The sequence below is a fragment of the Diabrotica virgifera genome, chromosome 3 (genome assembly GCF_917563875.1).
Source record: "Diabrotica virgifera virgifera chromosome 3, PGI_DIABVI_V3a".
Classification (NCBI taxonomy): Eukaryota; Metazoa; Arthropoda; class Insecta; order Coleoptera; family Chrysomelidae; genus Diabrotica; species Diabrotica virgifera.
The window spans coordinates 70631141-70656532 of NC_065445.1; the positions used below are offsets into that span (position 1 = coordinate 70631141).

The 25392-nt window shown below is 34.3% G+C and overlaps 1 protein-coding gene across 2 annotated transcripts in view; it reads left to right on the forward strand.

The window, feature by feature from the left end:
- The window catches only part of LOC114325287 (uncharacterized), a 774118-nt gene that overhangs the window by 194244 nt on the left and 554482 nt on the right, over window positions 1-25392 (forward strand). The window contains exon 4 of one of the 2 annotated variants that reach the window (XM_050646557.1): window positions 19709-19737. The exons of the other annotated variant lie outside the window; for it this stretch is intronic. The gene's annotated coding sequence lies outside the window, so the exon portion shown is untranslated. The remainder of the gene's footprint in view (window positions 1-19708; window positions 19738-25392) is intronic. 2 annotated transcript variants of the gene reach the window in all.

The following is a 25392-nucleotide window of genomic DNA, read 5'->3' on the forward strand; positions in this document are numbered from 1 at the left end:
AGCGTTCCTGTGGCTAACTCCGGCCCGATGCTCGATCTTGAAATCATATTCTTGAAGTCGTTCAATCCATCTGGCTATCTGACCCTCTGGATTCTTAAACTGCATTAACCATTTAAGGGCGGCATGGTCGGTTCGGATTAGAAACTTCCTTCCGTAGAGGTATTGATAGAAGTGTTCCACTGATTTTACTACTGCTAGAAGTTCTCTTCTCGTGACGCAATAATTTCGTTCAGGTTTTGAAAGCACTTTACTAAAATATCCAAGGACTCGTTCCTGTCCTCCTTGGATCTGCGACAGCACTCCTCCAATTCCCACATTGCTTGCATCCGTATCTAAGATGAACTCTCCTTCTGGCAGTGGATACCCTAATATTGGCGCTGTAATTAAATGCCTCTTCAAAGTTTCAAAGGCCGTTTGGCAGTCTCCATCCCAGCAATAATCCCTTGCTTCCTCTGTAAGTCGCGTTAATGGCTTAGCAATATCTGCAAACTTCTTAATGAATCTCCGGTAATATGTACATAGTCCCAGAAAACTTCTCACTTGATGTTTATCAGTTGGTTCAGGCCATTCCTTAATGGAATCGATTTTTCCTTTATCCACGGCCACTCCTTCTTTGCTGACTATATGACCTAAATAATTGACTTTACTTTGAAATAACTGGCATTTCTTGGGATTTAACATTAACTGGGCAGCTTTAAGTCGATTAAAAACGTCTTCTAAATTCTTCAGGTGGTCTTCAAACGTCTCTCACAAAACGATTATGTCGTCTAAATACACCAGGCACGTTTTCCAAGATAACCCTCTCAACACATTTTCCATAAGCCTCTCAAATGTCGCAGGAGCATTACAGAGTCCAAACGGCATAACGTTGAATTCCCATAATCCAGATCCTGTCGTGAAGGCCGTCTTCTCCTTGTCCACTGGATCCATTTCTACCTGCCAATATCCAGACTTCAAGTCCAACGTAGAAAACAATTTACTTCCAGCCAATGTGTCCAACGTGTCGTCGATCCGAGGCAGAGGATAACTATCTTTCTTGGTAACATTATTCAACAAACGGTAGTCCACACAGAACCTCGTAGTTCCATCTTTCTTCTTGACCAGGACCACTGGAGAGACCCATGGGCTCGTAGAAGGTTCTATCACCCCGTCTTTCCTCATTTCTTGAACAATCCTTTCAGCTTCCTCTCTCTTCGCCTGTGGTAATCGTCGAGCTGTTTGACGAATTGGCCTAGCGATACCAGTGTCAATTTTATGTTTGACAACTCTCGTTCTTCCTGTCTTTCCTCCTTTCGGTACGAATATGTCACGATATTGCCGAAGAAATTCCCTTAATTTCCTTTTCTCCACTTGATTTAGAGATTGGCCTGCAACTGCAACCATTTGGTCGAACTTGTCGTTGGAATTATCTGATGTTGTTGTCTGACGGATTATGGACGTCACGGGTACACAAGTTCCTACTTTTGTCTCCTTCTTGATGGTCACAGGGTAGTCATTGACATTAATCAATCTCACGGGAATTTTTTTAGCAGAAGTAACCAATTCCTTTCCAATTATGATTCCTCGGCCAACCTCCTCGTCGTGGTTCCATGGCTCCATCATAACAGGTGTTCCTTCTTCTACAATTCCCTGTAGCCGCGCTACGATGATCGTTTCACTCCTCGCAGCCACAACTGTATCTTTTCTAATAGCTGCTAGCATAGTGCTGTCATCATGTGGATGAAGAAATACCTCCTCGTTGCCAACTTTGATTACCCTGTTCTTAAAATCCAATTGAAATCCACGCAAATTCATTACGTCCATTCCTAATATAACATCTTCTTCGATGTCTGCAACTATGACAGTATGGACGAACTTTTCTGCTCCAATCCCCAGTTGTATCTGGATTTCTCCGTGGATGTTGGCATTTTCACCTGTGGCAGTCCGCAGTCGCAACCTCGTTGGTAAGAGTTTCTTACGACTGTTTATAACTGACGGTCGTATAATGGTCCTGGTCGCTCCGGTATCCACCAACAATGTATACTTTTTACCATTTATTTCTCCATCTACATATACATTATCTTCACGACATTTCAAAGAAGCTATTAGTATTAGATGGTCTTTAGAGGAGTGCTGAGTCGAGGCTGCCCCCCTAGGGTCTGTGCGTTCTCTTATTTCCTGCTGGCGAGTTTCTTGATTTGCGTTCTTCCTTAAACTCCGTGCGTACCCCTTTTCACCACCATTGCAGCAATTCATGGTCTTCGTTTTCTTCGATGTAAAGCCTTTCACCATATTTACCAGCTGGTCAAGTTTGTCTTCATCCTCTTCTTCTTTCACAGTTCGAACTGCACTGTACTCACCAGAGGCCTGCGTAGCTGATTCGAACTCGAGGGCCACGGACAATACATCGACCAGCGTCTTGTGACGAGCTAATCGCAGTGTTCTCTGCATTTCAACATCACGAAGACCATCCATAAATGTTTGAACAGGCAATATTTCCATCATGTCTTCGGGAGCTGTTGGATATGCATATCTTACCAACCTGGCAATATCTAGCTCATATTCTTGAAGACCTTCATCTTTCTTTTGTCGTCGGTTTTTAAGCCGCGCCTGATAGACATACTCCAAATGTTCGTGCCCATAACGCATGTTTAGTCTCTTCATGAGTTGTTCAAAATCATTCGTCTCCTCTACAGCTATGGTCTGGAGTACATCCAAAGCCTCTCCTCGAAGAGCAATAACCAGATTTACAGCTTTGTCTTTTTCAGACCATCCGTTCGCTCTTGAAACTGTTTCAAACTGTTTCTTATAACTGTTCCATGACGACTTTCCGTCGAAATTTGGCACCTTAACACGGGCATGACCTACACTCCCTTCAACTATCGACCGTGGCTCCAGTTTGTATTTGGTTTCATCATCTTTAATGTCTGTTAAGATGGGTTCCATCCCTTTGTCTACTTTTTCCGTTTCCTCCATTTTCTTTTCTATTTCCTTGATCTTTTCTTCAAAAGTAGATTTTATGGACGATATCTTGTCGTCGAAATCCGAAGTGACTTTAGAGATCTTGTCAGTCATCTTGCTTTCAAGGGATGAAATATCACCCGAAACTTTCAAAATATCACTAGAAACTCTATGTTCTAACGATGTAATGTCTGTCGAGACTTTGTTCTCTAGCGATGTAATGTCTGTCGATACTTTGTTCTCTAACGATGTAATGTCTGTCGAAACTTTCAAAACATCCGAGGAAACTTGGGAGATTTCACTAGAAACTTTGTTCTCTAGCGATGTAATGTCTGTCGATACTTTCGAAATTGACGAGATCACAGCAGCATGCTTGTCTTCAAACAAATAGGTTTCTGGATCTTGACCCTCTTCTTGAAGAGCGTTCTTTAGACGTTCGACTAGATCAGCCTTTTTCCCAATAGTGTCCATGTCTCTCTCCTCTAACTGGTTGCGGAGCTCCTTAACGATCAAATCAGTGATTTTCTTATGTTGTGAAGACATTGTCACACACTTTATTTATTACGATTTATATTTTATTTATTTTTAAAGATTCCACACTGTTTTAAACCGAGCTTTATATTATTTATTATTATTTTTTATCCCACTTCTGACACCAATTTGTTACGCGATTGACTCTACTATTTTATTTATTTATATCTTTAGCCACTAAGTTTAATTTAAATAAAGGAAGACTTACTTATATTATTTTATTTACATCACTTATTTATTTTAATAATTACAAATAACACCAACTAACACATCTAATTTATTTACAAACTCAAATTTATGATTTAATTAACTAAACATAATAATTCCGATAACTAATAAATACATTTCATATCTTCGATTCGAATACATTAAGTTACGCGACGCGCTTCGATGAATGAATGACTGGCCTGTGCTCGAATCTCGGTTCTATATATACTTCGGCAGCGGTCGTCTCGAATTCCATGGTCGAGGCTCGTAACGCCGAGAAGCTTCGGGAAGAAATAGGCCAATTCGTGAGCGGACTAAATAGTCTCACAGTATTTTGTCTGTCCTCTTTCTGCTTGCTATTTTCTTCAGGAACCTCATTTCCATAGCATTGACTCTGGATTTTTGTCTCCCCGTCAATGTCCATGTCTCGCTGCTATACATGATTGTTGGTCTAACTACTGATTTAACGACTGCCGTTTTTACTTTCTCCGGTATCTCTTTTTTCTCCAAAAATGTTGTTTTCATAGCGTTAAATAAGCTTCCTGTTCGTCCCATTCTCTCGTTTATTTCCATGTCTTGTTTACCATTTGATTCTATCATTTCTCCTAGGTATTTAAAATATTTCACTTGCTCTAGTTGTTTCACGTCTAATTATATTGCGTGTGTCTTCCATCGTATTTGAAATTATCATTGTTTTTATTTTCTCTTTATTAATTTTCATATTTATGTTTGATAGTTCTTCTAGGATCCACGCAGGGATGCGTGGACTCGGCACGCATCCCTGTTTGACGCCTTGACTTGTAGTAAATTCTCTGGATTCCTCGTTATTGGTTCTTACTGTATTTGTATTACTTTTGGACATATCCTTTATTACTTCTATTATGTGTCTGTCGACTCCCCTCTCTTTTAGTGTCTTCTATACATACGTCCTTTCTTCGGATTCTGTCACACGCCTTTTCCAGGTCAATGAAGCACATAAGTATCTCTCTATTCTTCTTGATTGCCTTCTCACTTATTTGTCTTAATGTGAATATTAGGTCTTGCGTGCTTCTGTCCTTCCTGAATCCACACTGTGTGTCTTCCATAGTTGTTTCTATTTGGGTTTTTATTCTTGTCTCTATTATTTTTGCGAATAAATTCCCAGGGATACTTGATATGGTGATACCTCGGTAATTATTACAGTTTCTCTTGTCTCCCTTTTTGTGTATTGGTAATATAATGTCTTTCTTCCAGTCCTTTGGTAATTCTGTTCTATTTATGATATCATTCATTAGTTCTTTCATGCTATCCATTCCCTATGTCCCCATGAATTTTATTATTTCCGGGGTGATATGATCCTTGCCTGGTGCTTTGCCCAATTTGACTCTTTCTATTGCTTTCTCTAATTCCTCTCTTGTTATGGATTCCACTTGTTGTTCTTCATTCCTTTCTTGTATCTCCCCTATGTTGTCAGTGTCTGCATGAGTTAGCTCTTTGAAATGTTCTCTCCATCTTTCCATTATTTGTTTTTCTTCTGTTAGTACGTTTCCATTCTTGTCTTTTATATTCGGCATCGTGTGCTCTTTCTTTTGTCTGAGTTGTTTTAATGCGCCGTAGAAGAGTTTTTGGTTTTCCCTATAATTTTTTGTCATTTTTTGTCCAAATCTCTCCCATGACCTTTCCTTTCCTGCTTTCACCGCTATTTTAACCTCTTTCCTTTTTTCGTTATATGCCTCGTAATCTTCCGGGTGTTTTGTGCTTAGGTATCTCTTCCATTTGTCTTTTTTGTTCTTTATTTTCTCTCGTATTTCTTCCGTCCACCATTTCGTTCTCCTCATGTTAGTATTTGCTATTTTGCTTTCCCGCAAGTTTCCTCAGCTGCTTTGATTATGCTGGTTTTTAGATAATATTCCCATTTTTCTTCTATATTTGTATTTTTTGCCCTACCTTTCAGAGTATTATCTAATTTTTCTTGGAATTTCTTCTTATATCTTTCCTCTTTTAATTTGTAACTTTTTATTTTTTCGTTTACTACCTTCCTTCTCTTTTCTTCTTTTTCCTCTGTTGTTCTCATTCTCATTATTACTAGGTGCTGGTCACTGCCTATCTCTGAGCCTCTTTACACGTTCGTATCCTGTACTCTTTTCCATTTGTTGCTGCTTACCAAAAATTAATCTATGATTGATTTTTCGTTTGTGCTGTCTTATACTCTCGTGTATTTGTGTATTTCTTTATGTTTAAATTTTGTATTTGTTATAACTAGTTTGTTCTCCATACATATTTCTATTATTATTTCACCATTTCTGTTTAGTATTTCTTCTCCTTCTTTTCCCATGCACTCCTCTATTGTTTCCGACTCTACCGTTTAGATCTCCCATTACAATTATGTTTTCTTCCCCATTATCAATTTGCATTTGGAGCTCCTCGAAAAATTTATCTTTCTCATCCTTTCTTGCATCTTCTTTTACTCCGTAGGCTGTTATTATTGTCCATATTTCTTCGTCCATCAGTTTCATTTTCACCGATAATATTCTCTGGTTAACATATGTTTCTTCTATAACGTGTTGTAGTCTATTCGGTGCAATTATTATCCCGACTCCTTCTTTTGCTCTCTCTTTTGTATCCGCTCCTATTCAAAGTAACCAATATCCTTTGTGTATTTTCTTAAGACCTTTTCCTTTCATCTTCGTTTCCGTTATTCCTAGTATTTCTATTTTTTGTTTTATCATTTCTTCTACCAGTTCTTCCTCTTTTCCATTGATGCTTCTCACATTCCATGTTCCCATTTTTATCTCCTTTTTCTGCCATCTAGCTTTCCTCTTCTTCTTATTTTCATCCTTGTTTACCTGTGCATCATCTTTTTCCCTATCGCTTTTCCCATTCATTGCCTTGGTCGTCATTGTTGTGCGTCCGGTCTCATTATTTTCTATTACTTTTTTGAAGTCCTTTCCCCGATATTTCTGCGAATTTGTATAATTTTCCCAGTATTATGGTCCCATTTCCACTCCTTCCCATTAATCTCCAGTTTCATATATCCTATCTTACCTATGTGAAGTTAGCAATAGATTTCAGCAATAGATTTGTGTATTTCTTTACACAGGATAGGAACATAGGTTCCTATCTTTGTAGTATTACCTTTGTTTTTTTCTTCTTTTGCCATTTTCCTAATTTTTGCTTGTATTTCCCTTTCCTTTCTTGTTAAATCTGATTCTATTACACCTTTTGTCCCTGTAGATTCTTCAGTTTTCCTTTGTTTCTTAGTACACTTAGCTTATCCGTTAGGTTTTCCATTTCTGCTACAAAGATTTGGTATCCGATCTTCACCGCTCCTCTCAGTTTGACCTGTAATTTGAGATGTCTTCCTATGAAGTGTTCTACTTACTCCTTTACTGGCTTTCCGTCATTAGGATCCAGTGTTAGGCTCTTTAATATTATATTATTTCTCCGTCTATCTTTTTCCAATTGTTCTATTCTTTTGTTTGCCATTTTTAAACCTTCTTCCAATTTTTTGTTTTTTTTCTTTTAGGTCCCTAATATATTCCATCGTTTCCTTTTGGTCTTTCCGTATGGTTCTTATTTCTGCCATCATTTCATCATTTTTCCTCATAACTTCCCGCATCATTTTTATCATCTCTTCATCTGTGTCGTTGCTTTTATTCGGTGTTCGTCTCGTCATGTTACTCTTTTCATAATACAATTCATCTTTATATTTTTATTCTTAGATTCTTCGTCGCTACTATATTCGTTCCTTCTATTGGTTTCCTTTCGGATTGTTCCGCCACTGGCCATTTTAAATTAAATGTTAGATGTTATCCTCAGCACTAATATAAATGTTGTTCTGAAGCTATTTTCTTGTGGCATTTTTATAACCAAGTATATTCAAATGGGAAATAAGCCACAATTTTACTTAAAAATTATTTTATTAACGTTTCGACGCCCAAGTCGGGTGTCGAATAAACATTTTTGTTTATTTAGTATTATTTTGTATTTTGACAACGACACCCGACTTGGGCGTCGAAACGTTAATAAAATCATTTTTAGGTAAAATTGTGGCTTATTTCCCATTTGAATATACTTGACTAATATAAATATTATATACACTTTAAAGTTTATTTTTTATTTCGCACAAGTACACTTTTTAACTTAACGATTATCGATAACGATAGGTCTTTTAAAAACCGGTGTTTTTATTGTGATAGGTTTCGATTCCGAAATTACCTTATCGCCAACACACCGGCCGCACAACCTCTCGCTTCGCCTGCCAATCTCGAACCGCGAAAAATACTAAGAAGACTATGCTGACTGACTATGACTATTGACTATGCAGTCAGACAGCTGACTGACCTCTACTAGGCCAAGAATGGATGGGTGATACCTACACCATACCATGAAAAAGTTTTTATGTGTATGTGCAACGTGTATGTGGCCGTTTTTTCTGTTTTTTTACTGTTTGGTGTTGTACGCAGGACAAAGATTAGCATTTGCAATCGAAAATCATAATTATATTCATAAGATGCACATGATTACACCTCAATGTGGCGGTACTTTTTTACTATTTGACCATTAGCTCCGATGATGACGTTTATGTCGAATGCGCTCAGCTAAAGAAATAAATTATTTACACACTTTGACGTACTACATTTTTATTTCCTTTATTCATTCAAGTGTGTACAAACTTATCAGTCTTTGAACTATCTATCTTTAAATGAAAATTCCAGATACTCTGATTTTGTCCTCATAAGTCTTCCTCAGAATCAGAAAAATGCTTTTTCGTCAGGATAACAGCTGCCCAAAGAAAAATGTTTGTCTTATTTGAGTTTGCAAAATAAATTTGTTAATTTTCGTGATATTTCTTCAATGCATTTTTTATTAGTTATTGATCATTGTTAAGTTTAGTTTTATTGTATTAGTTTTTAATCGTTCTTATAATTCTGTGCTTGCTATTTCATCGACGACATTGTATGATATTATTTCTTAAGAATATTGTAGTGTAGCCAAAATGCAGAAAACCTTTTATTTTTCTAGATTCTACCAAAACACTAGCATTTTACGATTTCAAATCCTCCCATTTTTGTTTTAACAGCCAAAACGAGTCCAAACTTCAATATTATAGCTTTTAAAAATAATGTAATAAAATAAGAAAATATAAAGTTTTGTGGGACATTCGAGATTATTTATAGAATTTATATTTATTGGATTGGACGTTGCGATCTTATCATTCATATTAATCGATGTTATGGAAACTGTGAACACGAATTTTATGGATTTTACATTACGTATAAAACTCGACGCGTACGAATATCTCTCGTGAAACAGAAACATAAAGAAGATTATGTAAAGAGTGTCTAGTGTACTTAAGGTTATTTGCAAAAACATTCAAAGCAAGCGCTTTATGCCCGTTTTTATGGGAACGCCAGTAAATTTGTTTAGAGCTGTGCTACTGGCACGTTATCCCTTAAAATGTGGGATTATCGCCGACCTACATATTTTTATTTCGTATTTTGAAACTGTTGGCTCTTAGTATTACGATATATTAAGAGTATAGAGTATAATTTATAGGGTAATTTGGAAGAATATATGCATATAAACTATTGTTTTACAATTTTGCGAATAAAAAAACATCTGTTTGACATCCCAAATACGCAGAAGCTTACAAGACCCCTAAAATATACAGAATTTAAGACTTTTCGGGACATTTACTTCAAGAATAAACAAAGTACAAAATTATGATGAGTTGTATTTTCTGTTCCCCATTCTTTTGCTCTCTTTTGACGTTTGTATAGAACGTAAATACCTAAGACTTTTTACAAAATATGAAAGCATCAGCTGTAGGGGTCGACAAGACAAGAATTCTTGTCTTGATAGCAACTATTAACAACTTCTTGTCTTGTCTTGAAAAAAAAAATCAAGAAAATTTAACAAATCTTGTCTTGACGTTTTCTTGACATCTTATATCTTGTCTTGACTCAAGAAATTTCAAGATCTTGAAATTTCTTGATTACCCGGCAACCTTTGCGACTGGATCCCGACCCCGGGGAGTCCCCGATCTTCATTTGTTTCCTGACGAACGCAAAATTTATGTGCAAGTGCAGTTGCTCTGTCTTAATTCATGACATCAGTTCCGATTTAAAAATGTGCTAAATTTGATATTTAAAATAAAATATAGTTTACAATTTTATTTTCAACAGGATTAGGTAAAACGTCTATGATACGGGGCTAGTTTACAAGCTACTAGTCGGCGAGTTTAAAAGCTAGCAAATGAGCTAGTCAACGAGTGTCGATGACAAACAAAACACACCCGCTCAGTAGCCAAACACTAGCGAGTTGCAATCAAATCATGAAATGTTGAACTATTCGTTCTCAACTCTCAACGTTATTTCTATAAGCAAAGAGATCTTCGTCCTTCAATTCTCTCAATAACCTTCGGGAGCACCATATTTATCGCTTTTTCTAATCCATGATTTTACCCATTTTCTTTTCTGCTTTAAGCTTTTCTTTAGTTTTCGTTCTAAAACATTCTTGACTGCATGAGCCAAATAACTACGCCCGCGCGAACTAATTCCGTTTAGTCCAGGTTCCATCTGTTTTGAGATGGACGTTGAGAGGCGACTCAAATTTTTTTGCAGAAATTGCTTGAAAATAACTCAAATAATAATATTTGAGTTATCCTCCCTCTCAAAAAGGTCCGGAACATTGTTTAAATAATTAAAATGTCAAAAAATGAAGGAAAAATCCGATTTTTTTCTTCGTTTTTTGATTATAACTTTAAAAGTATTCATTTTCCAGAAAAGATGTACTGACATAAAAGTTGCGTAATTAAATTTCCTACAATATAGAATTAGTTAAAAGTTAAAAAAATAGTCACCATTGTTGCAAAATAGCAATAATTGCGAAAAAAACCATACAAAAACAAGTATTCGCATTTTACGTTTTTCAACCATTTATGCTTAGAGTGTACTCATTCCGATTACGGGGCCTCGGATGAGTCCCGTATCGTTGATCCTCGTTAAAGGGTTTAGATCTACTGACTGATGAAGTGAGCATTATGAAAAGATGGAAAGAATATTTCCAGAAACTACTATAACACGAACCACACAGCACAAGTGAAGAAGATGAAGAAAGAACTGGCGAACAAGAAGTTGAATTTATACCAAACATTACAATGGATGAACTAACTGACGCGATTAGGAAGCTAAAAAATGGAAAGGCACCAGGTCATGATCAAATTACGGCGGAAATGATCAAAAACATGGGTGATATGGGACTACAAAAGTTATTAGAACTATTTCAAATGATTTGGAGAGATGAACAAATACCTACAGACTGGGAGATTGGTCTGATTGTACCTATACATAAAAAGGGTGACAACAAGAATTGCAATAACTATAGAGGAATAACTCTGTTAAGTACAGTGATGAAAGTTTATGAGCTAATCGTAGAGAGTAGACTGAGAAAAATAATAGAACCAACTTTAGATGAATCGCAAAGTGGTTTTAGACCTGGTAGATACAAGATCACATTTTTACGTTAAACGATATAATAAATAAAAGATTATCTAGGAAGAAAAAAACGTACCTCAGTTTCCTTGATATGGAAAAAGCATTCGACAAAGTACCTAGATCAAAAGTATGGAAAGGTCTGAAGAACAGAAACATACCAGAGAAGCTTATACAGGTAACTAAATCAATATACAGAGACACTAGAAACCGTGTGATAAGTAAAAATATGATATCTGACCAGTTCAGAACAACTGAAGGTGTAAGACAAGGGGGAAGCTTGAGCCCGTTACTATTTATTACTTTTATGGACGAAATAATAAAAGAAACAAAAACAAAAGTCAGACCATTATACATAGGGTATAGAAATCTGAAAAGCACAGAGATAGCAGATTGTACATTTGCCGACGATGTAGTAATTTTAGCAGCGACTGAAGACCAGCTACAAAGAAGCGTAAAAACATGGAACACAGTTTTAAAAAAGTATGGTATGACTATGCACAAAGAGAAATCGAAGGTAATGGTAATAGCTAAAGAAAGAGAGGATGTGCATGTCCAGGTAGATGATACAGAGATTAGACAAGTACAATCATTCGAGTACTTGGGAGTAACCATTGAAGAAACAGGTAGACAGGGAGCTGAGATCAACAAAAGAATTGATAAAGTGAATAGACTGTACCACGCAATAGGAAAAACAATTATTAACAAGAAAGAAGTATCGAAACATACGAAAATCAAGGTATTTAAGGTTATATACAGACCAGTACTTACATACGGATGTGAATCCTGGGTACTAAATAGACAACAGAAAAGTAAGATACAGGCAGCAGAAATGAGGTATCTACGCAGAGTTCAAGGAGTCACTAGAAGGGATAGGGTAAGAAATAACTACATAAGAGAAGAACTGAAAATCGAGACAATGATGGAGTATGTTGAAAAAAGACAATTAAGTTGGTGGGGGCATCTACAACGACTACAGAAAGAAGTACCAGTTAAAAAGATATGGGAAACGAAGGTGCAGGGAAAAAGAAGTAGAGGAAGACCGAGAGAGACATGGAACGAAGTGATGGCAAGGATTCTGGACAAAAAAGGAATAGCATGGAACGAAGCAAAGGCGATGGCACAGGACAGGAAACAATGGAAGAGATTTGTGCACTGTTAACAGAGCACACGTTAATACCTACACCCGAGAGGGTAGAAGGTCTAAAGATTATATATCAACCATTTATGCTAAACTTATGACCTTCATATTTCACCCAGAAAAACTTTATGATACAGTAAAACAATACTGTAAATTTCATTAAGATCGGTTCAATAGATTTTGCAAAATAAATTTTGCAATCCAGCTTTCGCAAAAACAATTCATTTTTTCAAAATGTTACAGGACTGAAAATAAAGCAGATAGCACGTTGAAATTTTTTTTGCGTATAGAAGTGTACTGTACCTTTCATTTGCAATTTGCAAAATTAAAATCGATTAACTACCACGGCGTCAGGAATTTTTTTAAATAAACATTAATTATTGGTGCTACGCGCAGGACAGCGGTGTTCGATTCACATGAAGTTGATTTCCACCAAAATTTCTTCCAATCTTCATCTAATATATTATTTTCTTACTCTATATTTTGTTGTATTTTAATATTTTAATTCCACAAAAATCAAACTAACTTTATTATTGTTTGTGAAATATTGTTTAAACAATTGTATGTGTTTAAAAATAATAAACTTTTATTCTCAAGTTAAAATATATGAACAAACAAAGTTTTTGCTAAAAAAAGTGTTATTTCAAAGGATAGAGTATGTGTTTTTATTTTGCAATAAACAAATTTATTTATTTATATCGAAATGTAATAAAAATTAAAATGGATCAATAATTATCAAAGGTCAGTGGAATGCCCAATCAGAGCAAACTATCCGGTGTCCTGCGCGCAACACCAATAATTAATGTTTATTTAAAAAAAATTCCTGACGCCGTGGTGGTTCATCGATTTTAGTTTTGCAAATTGCAAATGAGAGGTACAGTACATTTCTATAAGCAAAAAAAAATTCAACTTGCTATCTGCTTTATTTTCAGTCCTGTAACACTTTGAAAAAATGAATTTTTTTTGCGAAAGCTGGATTGCAAAATTTATTTTGCAAAATCTATTGAACCGATCTTAATGAAATTTACAGTATTGTTTAACTGTATCATATAGTTTTTCTGGGTGAAATTTGAAGGTCCTAAGTTTAGCATAAATGGATGAAAAACGTAAAATGCGAATACTTGTTTTTGTATAGTTTTTTCCCAATTATTGCTATTTTGCAACAAGTTTGACTATTTTTTAAATTTTCAACTAACTCTATATTGTAGGAAATTTAATTACACAACTTTTATGTCATTACAACTTTTCTCGGAAATGAATACTCTTAAAGTTATAATCAAAAAACGAAGAAAAAAATCGAATTTTTCCTTCATTTTTTGACATTTTGATTATTTAAACAATGTTCCGGACCTTTTTGAGAGGGAGGATAACTCAAATATTATTTGAATTATTTTCAAGCAATTTCTGCAAAAAAATTTGAGTCACCTCTCAACGTCCAAATGTACTAATATTTTTACAGATGCGCCCTGGTCTAGTTGCCATTTCTGATAAAGCTACAAACACGCAGCAGACACTCTATTTGCAACCAGTAATAGCAGCAATGATGACACAGGGATAGTTAACTAGCTTACAGCTTGCAAACTCGCCCCGTGTCATCGACGCTGTAGTATCTTTTATTATTTTTATTTTACATTTTTGTAAATGGTTTTGGGCAACAAAGTGTCCAATACATTAAAATATGTTATGTTATGTTATGTTAAAATATATTACCTTTTTCACAAATAAACACATTTAAGAGTTTTCAATATTAGTCAAGATATTTCAAGATTTCTTGTTTTCTTGACAAGAAAGCTTGGTATTGACATAAAATGTCTTGTCTTGTCTTGAAATTTAAAATTACTTCTTGTCCTGGATCAAGACAAGATCTAGAAATTTTTAAGAACTTCGCGACCCCTAATCAGCTGACGTTGATGATGAATTCCTCTTATGGTTCGTATTTTATAAAAGTAGCCCAGTAGTGTTAAACGAAAAAAAAAAAGCTTTACGTTGCATGGCGACCTGCCCGAAATTGTATTGTTTTAACCTTTAGAGGGGGTCAATAATTGTGTAAATTTAAAGTCGCGACTGAATGCCGCCGTTGCGTTAGCCACCATCTTGATTTTAAAGGGCCGTTTTAAAGAGCCGTTTTTGCTCAATATCTCATATTTTCAACTTTTCGACAAAAATGGTACGGACTGAAATTATTGCAAATGCGATTTCCTACAATTTCTTTTTTTACAATTTCTTTGGGCGGTCAATATTTTCCGTGTTAAGGGGAAAATAGCGGAGGGGAGAAGCATAATTATTGAATTGTATCTAGTTTAACTTTACGATATAATTGTACCGGGTGTCCCAATAAGAATGGCTCTCGGTCATATCCCAGGAACCGTTTATGTACATACACATTAAAAAAATTATGATCAAAATCCATCAACAAGCTCCGTTGATATTAATCGCAGAACTTTGAGAAAAAAATATTTATAACAAAAGTTGCCTCTGGAAAAGCCTGGAAATTATTTTCATAATTGTAGGTTCACCGCTAGAGGGCGTAATTAATTATATATCAAAAATTAAAAAATCAAAATTTTACAAAATTTGTCTAATGAAAGGGCTCTGGAAATCCAATAATAGTATTCTTCATAAAATTCTGCACATATTTAATTTCACAAGTTTAAGTCTACCTTTGCAAACAAGAGGTGTGGGTGAGTGGGACCCTTGTTATGAAAAATGGCTGTAAGTCCGGTTCTGCTAAATAGAATTTTGCAAACTTGGTCTTGTTGAACACAGCTCTTTTTCGTCAATGTAAGAGTTATCATTTCGAAACAGGCTATTAAGTAATATGCCAGGTAGGAGGCGTTATTTAATTATTTTCAGAAATCTAGTTTTCTTTGGAAAATATTAAATACAAGTATGCATTTTTAATCCTGTATTACAAAATTAGATCAAATTAGCAACAGAATAGCGAAAACCGCATGTCGATACCTTTTCTCTACCTCGAGCTATCTTAACAAACGTGTAAATTTTAAACATAACTGTTACTGTCACCGGTAAACGAAGAAGGAAAGGTAGTGTGCTGTGGAAAAAACAAAGAAATATTTTTTAGGTGTCAACGTGTATTAATTAAAATAACATTAGGACAAACAACATTATAAAATATAACAAAGAAATAAAAACACCTATCTACTTAGTGACGACTTAAATGTTCAAATTATGGCCCATAATTTTTGATGTAAGTATTTACTCTTTACGAGTATATTGAACAGCAGTCTCAATTTCTGCTCTCGCAATGCTTTGCATGGCGTTTCCTACTCTCTGGATCATGTTTTCTCGAGTAGTGGCCCTAGCGGCAAAAACAAGGTCTTTAATCCGCCCCCATAAATAAAAGTCCGCCCCCATAAAAACAGTTAAATCTGGTGATCTAGCTAGCCAAAAGATCCACGTCCTATCCATCTATCAGCGAATGACTCATCTAAAAAACTCTTACTACTCTGGAAAAATACGCGGGACAACCATCGTGCTGAAACAACATGGACCTACGAACTGCTAGCGGTACATCTTCCAGAAGAAGAGGCAATTCATTCCTTAATAAAATTAGATAGCGTTCACCAATAATAGCATTATCGAAAAGAAAGGGTTCTGACTATCACCAGATTTAACTGTTTGGTACGGGGACGGTTTGGTATGTATTTAACTTTTATTTAGGTATGGGACGGATTAAGGACCTTGTTTTTGCAGCTAGGCCTACTCGAGAAAAAATGATCCAGAGAATGCGAAATCCCATTCAAAGCATTTCGAGAGCAGAATTTAAGACTACTGTTCAATCTACTCTTGGAAAGAGTAAATGCTTGAATCAAAAATGATTTGAACAATAATTTGAACATTTAAGTCGTCACTAAGTAGTTGCATTTATTTCTTTGTTATATTTTATAGTGTTGTTTGTCTTATTGTTGTTTTAATTAATACACGTTGACACCTAAAAAATGTTTCTTTGTTTTTTCGACAGCACACTACCTTTCCTTCTTCGTTTACCGGTGACAGTAACAGTTATGTTTAAAATTTACACGTTTGTTAAGATATCTCGAGATAGGAAAAAGGTATCGACTTGCGGTTTTCGCTATTCTGTTGCCAACTTGATCTAATTTTGTAATACAGGATTAAAAATGCATACTTGTATTTAATATTTTCCAAAGTAATCTAGATTTCTGAAAATAATTAAATAACGCCTCCTAGCTGGCATATTACTTAATGGGCTGTTTTGAAATTATATCTCTTACATTGACGAAAAGAGCTGTTTTCAACAAGACCAAGTTTGCAAAATTCGATTTAGCAGAACCGGACTTACAGTCATTTTTTCATAACAAGGTTCCCACTCACCCCCACCTCTTATTGGCAAAGGTAGACTTGAAACTTGTGAAATCAAATATGTGCAGAATTTTATGAAGAATATGATGATCGGATTTCCAGTGCCCTTTCATTAGGCAAATTTTGTAAAATTTTGATTTTTGAAGTTATACTTCTTTAGGCGCGATTGAGAGTAAAATTTCATAATACTGCGCGCATGCGCACACAGACAGTATGGCGTTTAGTTGCTGAATCTTTCAAGTTGTGTATAAATATATCAGTGCAAGAAAAGGTGTGAAAAGAATATTTATTTATTATACTTGTCTGTTTGTTACCGTGAATTGTCATTAGGTACGTCCGAACCGATACAGACACAGTACTCGTAACGTATTTGGTATAGCATTCAGCCAGAGATCGAGAGGTCTTGAGTTCGAGTCCTGAGCAATCCTATACTTTTTTTTTTATTTTTTTAAAAGCGGTAAGCACAAAATTAGTTTGGTGTTTAAAAAAATTAAAACAAACTGTTTAAAGTATATTTATTTTTAAGAAATCATATAATAGAAGTATAACTTCTTACGTGCGTACAAAGTACACACACATTCTTTTTTAATTTTTTATATTTAATTACGCCCTCTAGCGGTGAACCTACAATTATGAAAATAATTTCCAGGCTTTTCCCGAGGCAACTTTTGTTATAAATGTTTTTTTCTCAAAGGTGTACTATAAACGGTTCCTGAGATATGGCCCAGGGCCATTCTTATTGGGACACCCGGTACATAAACAAAAATGGAGAGAATATTTTATACACAATTTTGATCTCTTTAATTTTGTTAAAATCCCACATAAAGCTATTCTAATGTTCTTTTTTGCATTATTATGTACATCCTTTTACTTTACTTTATATATCGTTGTTAGTAAAATCTTTAATAATAATTACTACAAATTATGTACCAGTTTGTGAATAATTACTTTAAGAATATTAATTAATTTGACAACATATTTTCAATTCCTTCGCGGTTATTTGATTTTTTTTTAAATAACACTTAATAACTCGCCTAACAGGGCAATTTTACACGAATCCTTTTGGTTTAAATAACACATGGAAGACCGAGTAAATATCAGCTCGAATAATCTGCATACGTACACTATAATAATTCAAGGATAATTGGTCTCTTTCCTGTGTTGAAGATCAGGCTTTTTGATCTCTCTTGCTACGCTTGAGAAAGAAATGCGAAGATATAAAAAAGGTGAGTTATATTGAAAGAAATTTTTTCCCTAGACAGAGACCTTTGAGGATAAGATAATTGAAGTTTTATTTAAATCTTTGGTATCTCCGTCGATTCTTGACGTCGTGCTAGGGGTGCTTTGTTTAAAAGTGAATATACAGGGTGTTCCGACATAATTATCTTATTTGTTGACAAATCGGTTTAAGAATGTTTCATTATTTTAGAAGTCAAGCCACAATAATGTATAAAATACAAAATCAAAACTACTTACAGTTTTACTTACTATTCGTTAAACTAACTTTAAACTTTAACTTTAAACATCTCTAAACTGATCATAAAACTATCAGTAGTAATTGCACAAGAGCTCTAAAATTATCGAATTTTTCCCGAGTGACACTTTGACAGTTTTAATTTCACGACCCGAAGGGGATTGAAATTATGTCTAAAGTGTCACGAGGGCAAAAATTCGATAATAATTTTAGAGATCGAGTGCAATTTGTTGCGATTATTTCATGAATAAAACTGTTCAAAACCAAAAGGTTTTTAAAAAACTGTTTATTGTAATTTATTTATGAAAGTACAAATTAGTACAATTAAACACACAGTTGTTATAAATATTTGACGGTTGAAAGTCATCACTTTTATAATTTTTAAAACATTAATTGTCATTAATGTCACCGAATGTATTTTTTCGTAGCAACGAAGGGCATCTGACGTAATATACTTGACGACGGGATATTATCAGTAGTAATTGCAGAAGAGCTCTAAAATTATTGAATTTTTCCCGAGTGACACTTTGACAGTTTTAATTTCACGAGCCGAAGGCTAGTGAAATTATGTCAAAGTGTCACGAGGGCAAAAATTCTGTATTAATTTTAGAGATCGAGTGCAATTTGTTGCGATTATTTCATGAATAAAACTGTTTAAAACCAAAATTTCATTGTAATTTTTATTTATTTAAGTACAAATTAGTACAATTAAACACACAGTTGTTATAAATATTTGACGGTTGAAAGTGATCACTTTTATAATTTTTAAATCATTAATTGTGATTAATGTCACTGAATGTATTTTTTCATAGCAACGAAGGGCATCTGACGTAATATACTTGACGACGGGAAATTATCAAAAATTATCGGGTATAATATCTCAAGAGAGTGAGAATAAATTGAAAATAATGCGACAGTTTTTCGAAAATTTGTTGTCTGGCAATAGATACGAGAGCCCGCAGGGCTCGAGTCACGTAACCTTCCTTTTTCAAATGTAGTACGATTTTTTTATTTCAGATATCCCAATCTTGAGATTACTGTCCTCCATCATTTTTCGAGGCCTCGAATGTTGCGCCCTCTACAATATTAGTGTACGTGCATAAATGAAAAAAGATATATTTTTTGTGGTCTCTAAGGCAAGCCAAAGAAACATGAAACGAAAAAGATGAAACATGAAACGTGAAACATGTTTCATGAAAATAAAACACTGCTTAACAAATCTCAAAGTCCGCCTGCCAATGAAACGAGTGTGATTCATGCTCATGACACATTTTTATTTTCGGAGAGTTTCATAAATGGTCGGACGTATGTTTGTTTAGCAGTGTTTTATTTCCATGAAACGTAATTTACGTTTCATGTTTCTTTGATGTGCGGCCTGCCTAAGAGTTAGATATTAATATGTAAAAAGTTTTATATTCATTTTTAATAAAGATTCTGAGAAAAAAGTTCTTGAAAAAAAATGATTATTTTTGGTCTTCTAAATCTAAACTAAAGTGTACTAGTATTTACCTAAGCGTGACTGTTAAAATCAAGATATTTAAATAAAATTTTATGAATATTTTGTATTACCCCCTATCTAATTATTCATTTTTGTTTCAGGTATGTAATTTAATGATTTACTAAAATTGGTAAGTTGATTACAGCATATTTGTAAGCACACTGAAAATAGTTATAAATTATAGTATACAGTATGTACTTAAAAGCCACGGAATAAATTAATTTTTTCGGGAATGAACGATTTTGGAGATAAACCCCGAAAAAGGTCGATTTTTATTTACAAATTATGATTTTTTTGGCATAGAAAAAAATGTTTATTTGATAAATAAACATTGCCTTTCGCTTAAATTCAATGTTAAACTGCCACCCTTCTGCCTCTTGGTTGTTTGAACATTTCATTTAAGCGAAAAGCAATGTTTATATGTCAAATAAAATTTTTTTTCTATTTTATGACAGCAGTAAAATGTATTTTCAATTAAATAAATTAGATACAGTTGAAAGATTCTAAAGGTGCCGGTGGGGGATGGTGTCTGTGTGCAGTATTATAGTCGGTGTATGAGAGGGAAAGTACAAAAAGTGTTATGGAAGTTAATGATGTATTGGAATGTACTCTCACAGCTTTGACTAGTAGAAAAGAGGAACATTTCTTATCATTTAATGTAAAATCCATTCTTAAACGTGGTAGTACATAATAAGGCGAACTTAACTTCAGAACCAAAGTTAATTACTTTTATGAAGCCTGCATATAGTATCTTGAAAAATGGAGTGTATTTACCGTTTATCTACTTTCTCAAAGTGTAAATGGATGCTTTTGAAGGAGATCCCCAATTGGGAACAAATTGAAGAAATTATTTCTTACTTCAATGAAATAGACATTAACATAAATGATACTTTGCTATTTCATCTTAAACCATGAACCATGAGTGGATTTTGTTAAGTGAAAAAATTAAAGAATGGACTGATGAAGATAAAAAAAACCACCTCAGTGTCACGAAAAATGGGTTGACATGATTACGTCTCGATATAGGCCCCTCGAACCCCCTTCAGCTGGGTGGTATCACCCCCAAACCCTCCTTGGATGTGTCCCGTTTGTGGAAGTTTATGATTTGATCACCTTAGTGTATGCTTTATATATGATTTACAAAAACAAGAGATTATTTAAAAAGTTACTATTAATTTTGTGCTAATGTATCAATACAGTAATAGAACTTTGCTATAATTACTCTATATTTATATGGTAGAAAATGTCTGCTATAATACATAAATATAGTTTAAATATAGAAAAATACGAAGAGATTTTAGGCTGACAGCCGAAGTGTGACGTCACGACTGCCATATTGTTATAATCACTTTGTAAACTTCTTCTTCTTCTTTTTATGTAGACATTGCTCTCAGTTTTTTTAATGTGCCTCTAATAAGTTGTCGTTCCATCGTTTTCGTGGTCTTCCCACTGATCGTCTTCCTATTGGGGAACCGTCTCTCGCCGTCCTTACTACTCTATTTGTTGTCATTCGGCTTATGTGGTCGTTCCGTTCTACTCTTATGCTTTTCACCCAGTTATTAATGTTGTCCACCTTGCATCTCCGTCGTATATCTGCACTTGTAGCTCTATCCCACAGTGCCTTACCATCGATTTTTCGCAGTGTTTTCATCTCTGCTGTTTCTAGCATTCTTTTTGTCCTTTCTGTATCAGGTCGTCTTTCTGCCGAGTATGTCATTATTGGTCTGATGACTGTTTTGTAAATTCTGCCTTTCACTTCTTTTCCGATGTTTTTATTTCTCCATATTGTTTCATTCAGGCAACCTGCGGCTGTGTTTGCTTTATTCACCTGATCTTCCACTTCTGTTTCGAGCTTTTTGTAGCTGTATAGTGTGATGCCTAGATATTTAAACTCCATGACTTGTTCTATTATTTGACCCTCCAGCTCTAATTTACACCTTATTAGATCTGCTGTTATCTGAAAACCATGCATTTAATCTTTTTTGGGGAAATTAACATGTTAAATTTTCTAGCGGTTATATTAAATTCATGCAGCATACGTTGTAATTCATCTTCACTTTGAGAGATTAGTATTGCGTCGTCTGCATAGCAGATTATTTTAAGTTATTTTTCTCCCATTTGGTATCATTTTTTCTTTCTTGCCATTTTTATTATTTCGTCGATGATCAGGTTGAACAATGGAAGACTCAGGGAATCTCCCTGTCTTATCCCATTGTAAGCTTCAATTGGGTCAGTTAGTTCTTCATCTTGTAAACAAAGGTTGAAAAGCCAGGATTTGCCCAATCTCGAGCCTTTTTAATTCCTATAAAATTGAAATTTTGCTTCCTCTGCTACTTTTTTTGCTTAAGTATAGTGTTTTTAAGATAATACCACCATAATTCGGTCTTAAATGTCTATGAAATATAGTTTTATAGTGATGTTCACCAAGGATAGTGCGAGGTTAGGAAATTTTGTGAACCATAATCAACTATTTTTAATAAAAATGCCACAAGGAAATAGCTTCAGAACAACATTTGTGAACCATTGTATTTTTTATAATAAAAATGGTAATGTGCTTTGTCCGAATTCTAAACACGATAGTGAAGAGGGATATGTAGATTCTTTATATTTCCAAAGGATCTGATTGAAAAGAAGAGGTGGATTTCATTACTAAGGTAACAAAATATGGTAAAGAAAAAGAACTGAATTTATCGCCCGTGGAGGACGGCTTACAAATTATGCCACCATGAGAAGCACTGTCGAGATGTCATATCCCCTCCATGTCAACCCTCCCAGCGGATAACGAAAACCTGAAAATAGGCAGAACAAGCATTGACAATTAAGTGTTTTGACATGACCATGTCACTTGAAGCAAGTTTTAAAGCTCTAGATGAAACTGTGTATTACAAAGTATTCCTCCTGTTGTTTACACACTTACATTCAACTAACTAAATTAAAATTTATTGAATAAATCCGGTCAATAATATTATAGCATGTACTTTTAACTATTTGAACACATTTTTTTAAGTTCGAATATTATTTTCCTGCAGAGAAAGGTTAATTGTTGCTGTTCACGAGCCTTAAAATCACCTCCCACTTGAAAAATAATTTGCTATTAATCTTGCGAGATTTTCCTTTAGATAGAGAGTTAAATTAACGCAATTATTCACATTTCACGCCCAATCGAAGAATGGAATGCTTATTTATTTAAGTAATAACTCATGAAATTTCATTTCGTGTTTTCTCACTGCAGAAAAATATTTTTACACACGTAAAAAATGCTCTGCATTGTTAACTTTATATGCATGACAGAGAGCTGCTCATGCAGCTCCAAGCCACGATAGTAGTTCTGCTTGACCAATGAAAATCGAAAGTTTTTTTAGTGAAAATGAGTCTTAAACAGTCAATAATGCATAAAAATATCGAAATGAAACCAAAGTTATGTCAGATTAATTTCTTTTTTAGTTAATTTAATGAACATATACAGGGTGTAACAAAAATACAGGTCATAAATTAAATCGCATATTCTGGGATCAAAAATAGTTCGATTGAACCTAACTTACCTTAGTACAAATATGCACATAAAAAAAGTTATAGCTCCTTGAAGTTACAAAATGAAAATTGATTTTTGCCAATATGTATATTAAAAATTATAAGATATTTTGTATTGAAAATGGACGTGTGGCATTCTTATAGCAGGTTCAACTTAAAAAAATAAAAGTGAAATTTGTGCACCTCATAAAAATATTATAGGGGATTTGTTCCCTTATTCCCCCCCCCCCCCACCCCCAAATATTTGTGTACGTTCTAATTAAATTAATATAGTGGTACCATTAGTTAAACAAAATGTTTTTAAAACTTTTTTGTCTCTGTTTAATTTTTTGATAAGCCAGTTTTTATCGAGATATTTTGAACATTTGTAAAATCCAACACAAATTTTTACATGGTAAGATAGTAATAATATGAAAATTTAATGAAAATTTACATTTTTTAGGTATATTTTGAAACATATTAATATCTCGATAAAAAATCGTTTATCGAAAAAATATTAAGAGGCAAGAAAGTTTTAAAAACAATGTGTTTCACTGATGGTACCACAGTAATAATTTAATTGGAACGTACACAAACATTTGGGGCGTTTAAGGGAACAAAACCCCCATAAAATTTTTATGTAAACATATTAAAAAGAAGCCGCATCTTGATAAAAACAGGCTTATCAAAAAAATACTAAGAGGCAAAAAAGTTTTAAAAACATTGTCTTTAACTAATGGTACGGCAGTAATAATTTAATTAGAACGTACACAAAAGTTTGGGGGGTTTAAGGGAACAAAACCCCCATAAAATTTTTATGGTTTGTACAAATTTCACTGTTATTATTTTTTTGAGATGTCTCTACCATAAGAATACCACATATTCATTTTCAATAAAAAATCTCTTATATGGGCCATTCCACGAACATACGCCTGTTTTGGATTACTTCGACAACGAATATTTTTACTGTGCAAGATAAGAAGTACGAAAGTAAATGGCGCTAATAATTATTCCAATAAACAACAATGTAATTTGCAATTTATTTTCGTTCTTCTTATTTTAAAATATTCGTTGTCGAAGTAATCCAAAACAGGCGTATGTTCGTGGAATAGGGTATAGTTTTTGATATATTGGAAAAAATCGATTTTCATTTTGTAACTTCAAAGGGCTGTAACTTTTTTATGTGCACATTTGTACTGAGGTAAGTTAGGTTCAATCGAACTTTTTTTGGTTCCAGAATATGTGATTTAATTTATGACCTGCATTTTTGTTAAATCCTGTATATACACCGAGTCTAAAAAATTATGTCACTTTGGTTTCGGCATTCTTATGAGATTATCTGTTTAATTACTTAGGAAAGGTGGAAACAATAATGGACAATATTAAGCTTATAACCCAAAGATGGTATTAAAAGTGAGAAAGGACCAGGCAACACTCCTTATGGAAAAGTGGTCCCGGTCAAATTTGATGAAAGTTTGGTCAATGATACTTCTTGATGTGTAGATTAAAAAAGTCCATGGCACCTGGGTCTGAATAACTACTATTCTCGAGTTACAGCCTTCTGAAGTTATTGGATTCGGGTGCTCCGTTTACGTTAAGTGCACTAATTTACGGTCAAGTGAACGAAAATATTTATTATTAGAAGAAGAGAAACTCATGTTCTTCTTACATACTTGCGTGTTGTATAGGAATTCATAACGTGGTCAAACATAGTTGGATCGTATTTTAGTCTTCAGAAAACCTCTGAAAAGTCTTCAGAAAACTAAAGAAGTGCGGTATAAAATGTGCTGCTAGATCGATATAAGCATTATCATGTTTTCATGAATGCTTCTCAGTTATGGAATACCAGCAAAACTACAGTTCCGCCTTATCTTTAGAAAACTACTGAACAGTAGCAGATCTAGGGGGATGGGGGTAATTCCACTCGTAACATGTTCCAGAATATTTAAAGAAAAAATTGTGGAAACATAAAACAATACATTAGTTGACATGAAACTTGTCCCGGATATCAGATATAAGACAGGTAGAGAACATGGACTTGATTTCAATACAAAAAAAAACAAAGTAAATGGTAGTTTGTAAATGTTAAATATTAATTACAATTGTCTATGGAAAAATCGGGTTTAAATCATCTTCGACTATTCATATGTTAACATTTCATACGTCGTGTTAACTAACGACCTATCAGGATACTTAACATTGGGTTGATGTCTTGCAAAGCCTGAAAACCATAACACACTGGTGATATGAGCACAAGTACCTACAGTTCTCGCAC